Below are 11,011 nucleotides of genomic sequence, written 5' to 3' on the forward strand. Positions count from 1 at the left end.
GTAATGTATATATATGATAGAAAACGACGTAATATAATGGGTTATGGTATCTAAGCTTATATATCCTGTAGTGTATATTAACTTGACAAAACTGCAAAAATGGTCCTTTTGGTATGTATTTTTTTGAGGTTTTGGTCTAAACCACGAGTTTTTTTGGCTTCGTGGTTCTTTTGGACTAGTTTGTTTGTGAAAATGGTCCTTGTACTTAAAAACAATTTGTTAACCCCCTCATGTGCCCTCTACGTGAGGGTATTTCTGTCTTTTTACTTCTAGGGACCATTTTAGCCGAAGAAAAAAATAAAACCCCCTTTATATACCATTTCTATGACCAACTATCTTCTTCCCTAACGACTGTTCTTCCCTAACGACTATTTTGTTGTATTTCTCCTTCCTAACCTACAGTTGAACAATGGTGGTTTGTTTTTATGGAAAGCTCGCTTTGATGAAAACATCTTCGACGCTATAAAATCCTGGAAGGAGGTTTTATGTGTGCCCTATGAAGGATTATGTTTGTGGGTTTATCGGGTGGGTTGACCCGCCTATGTATGCTAGGAGTAAAACCATCATATCTGGTCTGTTAAGAAACATAAATACGGTGAAGGAAAGGTGTAATGGGCTAGTAAGAAGTATCAACATATCAGAGGAACAGTGCAATGAACTTCTAAGCAGGAACAACATGTTGGCGGAAAGGTGTGATGTATTGAAGGATGAAGGTTTCAAGATGAAAATGTATTTATGTGCAAATTGGTTTATGTTTGTGATTGTTATCATTGGTATTTGGTCTGTGTAAGGGATAGGGTTAGACAAATGTAGGTTTTTTTGTTGATCAAGGGATGAAGGATAATGAATTTCAATGTATTGGTATGAAAATGGTATCATTTTGTTGTAAGTTGACTTGATCATGTGATATAAATGATATTCAAGTGTGAAAATGTGTATCGATAGTCAAATATAAGCACATAAATAGAACCAAAATGTAGCAAAAGTACGTTACCAAAGTATGTGTCATAATTTGACCAAAATGCACATTTCATTAACCACATGAGTGGAACCAAAAACAATTACCAATTTAAGCATAAAATTGTATGTGCACCATACATAACCACATCATCAAACCATAACTAAAAGTATTCGAAAACAAAAAACAGTTTTTAGCAACAAACAACCAAATAGTCATTGTACCACAACAAACAACCTAAACCACTTCTTAGACTGATTCCTACCTTTCCCTTTACATGTCCCAGAGTTGTGTCCCTTATTCTTGAATTTGCTACAAGTAACACTGATATTCTTCCTTGATAGCTTCTGCACTCCATCATTTGTTGGTCCTTGGGAACCTTCTTCTTGTGTAGCATTGACTTCATCACCTTGAGTTGCCCTCTGCCTTTTGCTTAACCTTTCACCCTCACTTTGTCTTTTTTTTTTCTTAGGCCTTTCCACCCAAGTGTAATGTAGAGGAGGGATTAGCTTTGTTGGACAATTACTTTTAGGCCACATGGGTCTCCCCTTAATTGGCTCAACCTTAAATCAATAAGCTTTTTTCCATGTCTCTAGCCAATACACCTTGTGTACCCACTTGTAAACGTCAAGTTCATCCTTTGGGTCTTTGCTCATTTCATTCAAAGTTGCAATTGCATACCTGCAAGGTATTCCCATTAATTCCTACTTTCTGCAAGTGCATGTTTGGTTCCTAACATCCACCACATGTTGATCTTGCAAATCTCTTGTGACCTGATACTTGTCTACCCCATTCCACCTAGCAATATATTGTGAAACAACTTTATTTTCCTTGCATCTAGGATGTATGTTGCTGTGGGTGTTAATGGACCATTAACCTTCTTCATTTCCTTCATGACATTGCATATCCTCTTCATTAGATACTCCCTAATGAAGTCTAAACATCCGATCATAGGCTTGTCCCTGCCTTTCTCTATCTTCACATGAAACACTTCACACATGTTTGAATTCAACACATCAAAAACTGCTCTTCCTGCACATTACAATAACATAAAATTAATGTTGATAAATAACTGAAACACATAATCACTATATTGAAACATATACAATTACTTGAGAAATGAATCCTTGCCCAATGTACAAGAGGAATTTTGCTTCAACCATTGACATGCCTCCTTGTCATACTCACTAAACTCCTTCATCAAACACTCAAACTCAGGAATTGTGGTTGCTGATGCACACCTCCATAAATGGTCCGTATACTCAAATTGCCTCCACTTTTACTACCAAAAAGAATCAAAGACATGTACTCACCAATTGGCTCATCATTGACATGGTTCATATTTCTCAATGGAGATTCTACATGAACTTCAGCCTCAACTTCAACCCCTTGATCATTATTTTCTGGTAATACCTCAATGACAACTTTAACCTTTACATTTGGACATATAAAGTAAGTGAGTAGATTTGTCTTCCCATGTTCTGTGTACACATCAATCAACTTGTTATTTGGAATAAATTTAGAAAGATTGATAACATCCTGATCATTCCCTAAAGCTCTAAAACCAAATTAAAAGTCAGCATTGGGTATCCTAAAATGGTAGTATATCACTGGGGTTTCATCAGCGAATTTAATCATCCATGGGTCTGGATAACCTAGGTCAAGCATTATGGCATCAAGTTCATGTACATAAAACTCATCCATGTCCACATAATCAACAAAAAGCACTTCACATCCAATGTACTTTATATCAGGTAATTTAGTAAACTTCCCACCGTGATGAAGCTTAATATTAAACCATGTGGGTGCACCCGCTACAAGTCAAAATTGCACATGATAAAAAAAGTCAAAATTTTGCAGATTTTAGTATAAATCCAGAGGAAAATGCAAAATAGGAAAGTTAAAGAAAACAGATGAACTTACCATATACGGATGATACGTCCACAACTTCATTTTTTGGTCTGATCTGCCACATTACGTATACCATTTCGACTTTAACGTATGACCTTGTCTCTATTGCTTCGATTAGGTTCTTTGGATAAGGAATGAGGTTTGCAGGTTTAATGGAGCAGAAGGAAGAAGGAGGGAGGTGGGGAGTTGACGGGTGTTTGGGAATGTACATGAGGGATAAAAGGTAAAATAGAAGCGATGACATTCTTATGCAAAAATGGTCCCTATAAGTAAAAAGATGAAAATACCCTCACGTGGAAGGCACACGAGGGGGTTAACATATTGTTTTTAACGAGAGTTAACTACAAGGATCATTTTCACAAACAAATCAGTCCAAAAGGACCATGAAGCCAAAAAAAAAAACTCGTGGTTTGGACCGAAACCCCAAAAAAAATGCATGACACAGAGACCATTTTGGCAATTTTGTCTATTAACTTTCCCATATATATATATATATATATATATATATATATATATATATATATATATATATATATAGAGAGAGAGAGAGAGAGAGAGAGATGTATATAGGGTTCAATTAAGAAGAAAAAGTTGAGAATGAAGGAATCAATCCTAGCAATATATTTATTTTATCGCAAAACACTTTGGCATATTGATAAAAATGGCAAGGGATATACGTGTATTTCCAAACCAATTTTTTTCCTTAAACTATAATAATCATTACCTTAATATATAAAAAACATAGTTTTTATTTTTATTTTTAAGAAGTTATTTTTATCGAAAAATTATTCTCGATATATTATTTTTTTAATTTTTAATACTCAAATATTCAAAATAAAAAAAAATTGTTAATGTATTTTATATCCTAATATTTAGAACATAGAATATTATAATATTGTGTACTATATTTATGGGAGCACTAGAATATTTATAACATTTCATTATAAAAAAAATGGTATGGTCCCATAAAAATGTGTTCGTCAATATATATATATATATATATATATATATATATATATATATATATATCATACGTAATTATAAAGATAACATTTTTTCTTGAATCGCATTCATTTGAAACCTTCTTTTTTAACTTGTTCAAACCACATTCATTTGAAACTCTCTTTTTAGCTAATGCAACTCAAAAGTTTTTTTAATTATGATTTAACACTCAAAAGTTTTATAACTTATATTATGTTTAATTAGCATTTAGTGAAAAGTTTACTATAAAAAAACTAATCTTTTGTGTCTTTTGTGTCTTTTGTGTTATATAAAATCTTACATGTATGAAGGATTTGAAGATATTGTGATTCAAAAGTTTTCATATAATTGAAACATTTATGATCCAAATATGATGAATTGAAGAAATGGGTTATGTCGCATCGATGGTAATTGTAATATGATTTTTTTCTTTCAACCAAAACAAATGAATCTTTTATATTCTTTCTTTATATTCACTTTCTCATTTAATCTTTATATGTCATTTGTGGGTATTACTCAATCTTGAATGTTTTGCTTGGAATATCGTTCTGATTCTTCTTTTTCAAGGAAAATATTTTGATTGCAGGTTAGTGAAGAATTGTCATCAAGTTTCTATGCTTGAATGGTGTTAAATGAATAAAGAAGATTCATAAAATGGATATAGGTTTTTTTTGTTTGAACAAAGTTGACGAATGTTAGTTTTTTCTTTTGATTTAAATGTGTGCATATATAATATCTTTATATTCAACCACCTAATGCTCTTATTTATTTGATTGTAGTTTTTCTATTTTGATTATGTTTATTTTTTATTTTTTTTGTTAGGTTATCATACACAACATATTTAAAAGACAATATTTAAAAGATAACATAATTTTGAACATTTGATATGTAATTATGATATGTTCTTTATATAAAAGTAACTTATCCATATTACTATTATGTGATTTGTTTAGCATGTATATGCACCTATGTATGTTATAAATTTGTAATTAAATACATTTATGTTTAATAATTGAAGGGATTAAAATGATGCATCAAAACCAATTATTTAGACGAATATAATAATAATAATAATAATAATAATAATAATAATAATAATAAGAAATAATCATTTCCAAGTACCGCATTCATTTGAAACTCACGCTACAACTCAAGAGTTTTCTAATTTATGTATATTTATTAGTTACAATTCAAGAGTTTTTAACTTATGATTATTAATTAGTAATCACTAATAACTTTTTATTTTCCTTTCTTTTATAGGGTTGTAAAGTTTTGCTCTCTAAAAACATTAATGTATTTGAAGAGATTTGTGATTTAAATATGAAGATATATAATAGATGTTTTAGCGTTTTTATGTTATCAAAAGTTATAATGTTTATTTTTCATATTTTTTATTATTCGTTGTATATATATATTTTTTAATACAAATGTTATAATAAATGTTTTTCTATTTTTATGTTACTAAAAGTTGTAGTTCATATTTTTGTTCATACGTTTTGTTACCCTTTATATTATCATTCATTTGATATATATTTTACACAATTTTAAACGGTTTATAAAATTATCAAATAATTGTATATATCAAAACGACTTAAAAATAAAACTATAATGTTAATAAAACTAATATGTTAACTATATGTTTGCTTTACTACTAACATTTTATTTCAAAATAGAAATATTAAATAATGATTTGAGAAAAGTTATTATTTGAACTATATAATTTTATTCTTGCGCAACGCACGGGAATTCGCCTAATATATATATATATATATATATATATATATATATATATATATATATAGAGAGAGAGAGAGAGGGGGGGGGGGGGGGGGGGGGTTGACATCATTATGCCTAAATTGGAGGTTCAATGAACTTCTGTTAATAGCTTTATTAGATTCCCAAAAGCATATAAAACGTGCATGAAAATAGTAAAGAGATTGTCCTTGTGGTTGGTTAAAAGTTTGCACTTGTACAATTTATGACTTTCTTGCATGGACAGTCATCATAGTTTATTTTCTTGCAAATTTTATGCTTAAGAATAACACCATTAGAATTTAAATGTCAGAACCTTATAAAATTACAATTTACCCTCGGTTTTGCATTTTTCCTTTTTTTTTTCATTTTATCTTTTATTATTCTCTATTTTATTATTAAATAACGTTCGCACCATCTCCACGAACCCCTCCCCTCCTCTTGCCTAGTTGACCATTTTCTCTAGGCATCTTCACGGGCAACATCGATTGTGGCTATCTTAGTTTGTAAAAATCAAGAAACTATACCATATATAACTCACTATCTCATTTCAATGTATCATAATATAAGAAAAAAAAACATTTAAACAATTATCATTTGAAGTATTTTACTGCTGTTCATATTTTATAAATTATTTGGTTCATCCTAAAACAAAATTCTGACTACGCCACTGTATACATAAGTCATTTTGCTAAACTAATGCATCACCAAGAAAAAAGAAAAACATCATCATTTCATTTTTAATAACATGTTGACCAACATAAAAAAAATCTCATTACATTACCTTAATTAAGAACCACGAAAAAGCTCACATTCTTAATAGGCACATTATCATCTTATTAGCTTCATCCTTTAACTTATTTTCCGAACCCTCCCACATGTTGATATTTCAAGTGTTTATGCTTATAAACCTTATGTACAGGGGCGGAACCAATTGGTTGGCAGGGGTAGCACGTGCCACCCCTCAATTTTGCCCAAGATTGAATGTACTCCGGTTGCATATCTAATTCTAATGTGCCGCAAGCAAATACTCTGGGAGAAAAGATAGATGGGTTGTGTTACTCCTTACTAAGAGATGAAGACAAAGGTAAAGCTACTTTCTCCAATTTCACATCGGAGGTAACCCAAATTTCTCCAATTTCCAATTGAAAGCAATCCTGATTTGATTCGTTAGTTCTAGGTTTTTAGATTTCTCCCTTTGACCTATACAACCTTCCATTAGGTCTTGTTTTTAAATTTCTCCAATTTCGAATAGAAGATAATCCGATTTCTCTAATTAGGCATTGTTTTTTTATTTTTATTTTTGATGTATCATATATCGAAAGTGGATATGCCTTATTTATTGTGCCCCCTACGAGTTAATCACAAAAGCAATAAATTATTGTTGTTTAATTTGAGTTCATTTTCAATAATAATGACTTCAATTTAAAGGATTAATAATATCTTCATCCGAATGACATATTTGGCTCATTGCCCCATTTCTGGAAATTGTGAATGTAATCTTGTTACTTAATTGATTGTTAATATGTTATAGTTCCTACAAATAAAAATATTGTTTGGTGTGGGTAGGTTGGTGTAGTGTTCGTAATTTAAGTACATATTACAAATCAGAAGTACTAAAACAAATTACCATGAAACTTCTAGAGCAAACACAAGATGGAGTGCAGGTGAGTTGATATAGGCTTCCAAAACTGTATTAAATTAAACATTTACTTCCTTTGTTCAAATATTCCTTTTTTCAAATAGATGTCTTGTAAAAGTATTGTATTTTTACCTATAATATGTACTTACAATTTTTTAGTGAAAAGACAATAACAAATATATGTAACAAATATGTAACAATTTTTTAGTGAAAAGACAATAACAAATATATTGTAACGAAATGCAAGTACTTGACTATTATGATAATTCGTAAAAGATTTAAGTGCATTGTTATTATCGGTAAAAGCAAATTGCATTGCTATTGTCGGTGAAGAAAAAATTGTGCTACCCCTAATGAAAAGTTCTAGTTCCGCCCCTGCTTACGTACATGGGTCGGTCAAGCGATCAAATAAAAGCACGAGTTCCGCTTTTGGATTTTTTTTTCAAATTAATATAATCGGTTCAAACTTAAAATATAATAAATAGATAAAATTTCACAAATGGTCCTTATGGTTTCCATTTTGTCCCCAAAACAATCCTTATGAAACTTTTTTGCATGAATAGTCCCTTGTAAGTTTGAACAAAACTTTGCACTCCAGTGGTCCTTATTGTGGATGTTCGTTTGATGAAATTGTTAAGTTGATGGAATTTTGGATAATGGTCATTTTTGACATTTTGTGAAACTTCATTTAAGGGTTATTTGTGAAACTCGACTAAGGACTAGAGATGAATGTGTAACGTCCAAAAAATCAAGACCAAAATTTTTTAAATTTTAGAATTATAAAACAACCTTTCAAAACATGTGGTTCCTCTAACGGCTGCATCTTGTCGTGAGGTCGCTGATGTTCGGCCTTAACTTTCCTGCAAGTCAAGCACCTCTCTACATACCAAGCTACATCTCGCTTCATACAGGGCCACCAATAATCAGGACAGAGATCCTTATACATCTTTGTTACTCTGGGATGGATAGAGAACCTCGACTTGTGTGCCTCCTTCTTCAAAACTTGACGCGCATCACCCTAATAAGGAACCCACACTCTCCGATGGAGATTCAGTAATCCCCGGCTATCATAATCGAAGGAAGCTACCTGACCCACTATGCGCTTACTCTTCTGATGCTCTTCCTTCATAACCTTAATTTGAGCCTCTCGAATGTGCTCCAAGAGTGGAGTAATCATTGTCATCCTCATACAGATATCCATGATTGGAGCCGCGACCGCCTTACGGCTTAGAGCATCGACCACCACATTGGTCTTCCCCGTATGGTAAAGGATCTCACAATCATAATCCTTCACTACATCCAACCACCGGTGATGCCTCATTTTAGATTCGGCTTATCCATCAAATACCTCATGTAACGCCCGGTTCCTGGTATGTATTTAATTAAAAAATTTATTCACTTTTGTATAGAAACTCGACGAGTTGGATGCCCCAAACTCGTCGAGTAGGAATGAAATTGGACGCGGGTGGTAAAGTCTACTCGACGAGTTGAGAGCCTCAACTCAACGAGTAGGACTTGCAGAATGAAACCCTAATTTTTAGGGTTTTGCATCCTATTTAAACACCTTAACCTCTATAAGTGGGCCTCATTTACAGCCTCCATTGTCCCAAACCCTATACACGAAACCCTAATTCACTTTTGAGAGTTTTGAGCCATTCTTGGTGCATTCTTTGTGGTTTTGAAGAAGAAGACACTTGAAGAAGGAGCAAGGAAGTGTTGGAGAAGAATAGATTCAGAAGTCTAGCTTCATTTCTGGTTCATCAGAGGTATAAAGCTCATATCTTGTCTGTAGTATGCTTAGATCTAGTTTTAGGGCATTTTTCCATATTTTGGTCCAAAAATGTTAGCTTTTGGGAAATGAACGTCCCAAGTGAGTATACTTTTAGATCTAGGACCTTGGAGGGCTTTCATTGCATAAAGGTGCAAACTCTATGGCCATTGGAGCCTAATGCAAACTTTAGGATGTCATTTTGGCCTTTTAAGCTCCAAAAGGCCATGCATAGAGAGAAAGTCAAGGACGTTACGTGTTCATGTAGTGTCTAGGGTCTAGATCTCAGTTTGCATGCCTTAGCTTGAAGTATTAATGGCTTTTGGATCGAGATCTAGATCTTTTAGAGTTAGGGTTTGAGCTAAATATCTTGGGGAAGGGTATTAACGGGAAAAGTTGGAAACTTTACCCTTCTAAGGAAATTTCCAGTTTATATTTGAATTATGGAGCTTAGAATCTGAAGATTAGCGACTTAATCCATTAAGAAAGCTTAACAGACTAAAGAACTCGACAAGTTCATATAGGAACTCGATGAGTTGGGTCGAAGTGTCCCTATTCTGTAAAATGAAGGACTCGACGAGCTGGGCGGGAAAGTCCCAATTCTGTTGATAGAAGGAACTCGACGAGTTGTGAAAGAACTCGACGAGTTTGATCACGATTTCAGGGTTTTCTGATTTATGGAACTCGGCGAGTTGATGGACCAATTCGGCGAGTTGAGTCAACCCAGAATATTGACTTTGACCTTGACCAAAGTTGACCCTTAAGGGGGTATGAGTATGAAAGGGTAATTAAAGGAAATCTTATATGTGTAGGAGTTTGAGTGAGGTTGATTTCAGAGCCGAGGACAGTTCAACTACTTCACAGCATTTGAGGTGAGTTATCTTCTAGTAGAAGTGGATCGAAGGCACCATTGTCGGCATACTAGTAGTTGATTGTAGTTGAGATGATTGTCTTTGTGATAATTATCTGGTATGTCACTATCTGTTATGCTTTATGTGTTAGTATGTTATGATATTATGTGATAGTGGTATGAGGGGTAGGTTTGACCCCGTAGCCGGTTGAGATAAACCGGAGGGTAGGTCGGGCACCCATATATGTCTGACAGTATGTTTATGCTATGTATTATATGGTAGTGGTATGGGGTGAAATAGTCCCCGTAACCAGTTGAGATAAACCGGAGGGTAGGTCGGGCACCTAAATATGCTTGGTAGGGTAGTTCGAGAACCCAGATATGCTTGACAGGGTAGTTCGGGCACCCAGATACGCCTGACAGGGTAGGTCGGGCACCCAGATATGTCTGGCAGTATGTGATTATGTGGTATGATGGGGGAACTCACTAAGCTTTGTGCTTACGTTTTCGGTTTTGGTTTCAGGTACTTCCTCTTCGAAAGGAGATCTTTGGGATTTATACTCTGATATTGTTTTATCATGACATGTTTTGACTATGGATACATTGGTTTTGATGTGAGTTGATTCTATGATGTTTTTAGACAAATGGTTTTATAATTATTAAATTAAAAATGAAATTTTTGGTCGTAAATTTTGGGATGTTACACCTCAGACTCTTGTGATATGTGTAGCTAGTACAACGTACCCCATAGAGACAATTTCGCCAAATCTTGAGGGCAAATACCACCACCCTCAGCTCCAAATCATGCGTAGGATAGTTCGCCCCATGAGGCTTTAAATGCCTAGAAGTGTAAGAAATAACGCGACCCCTCTGCATCAGAACTACAGCCAAACCCGTGATCGACGCATAACAATAAACTACAAAGTCCTCAACACCCTCCGACAGGTTCGGAATCGGCGTCTCACACAATCTCCGTCTTATGGTCTCAAAAGATGTCTGTTGCTCAGGCCCCCAACAAAAAGTGACAGTCTTCTTTGTCAATCGAGTTAGAGGAACCACTATCTTGGAGAAATACTTAATGAATCTTCGGTAGTAGCCTTCCAACCCAAGGAAACTCTGAATCTCAAATGGAGACTTCAGAACCTACCA

This window comes from Lactuca serriola, chromosome 9, assembly GCF_051521515.1.
Source record: "Lactuca serriola cultivar US96UC23 chromosome 9, Lser_US96UC23_V15, whole genome shotgun sequence".
Lineage (NCBI taxonomy): Eukaryota > Viridiplantae > Streptophyta > Magnoliopsida > Asterales > Asteraceae > Lactuca > Lactuca serriola.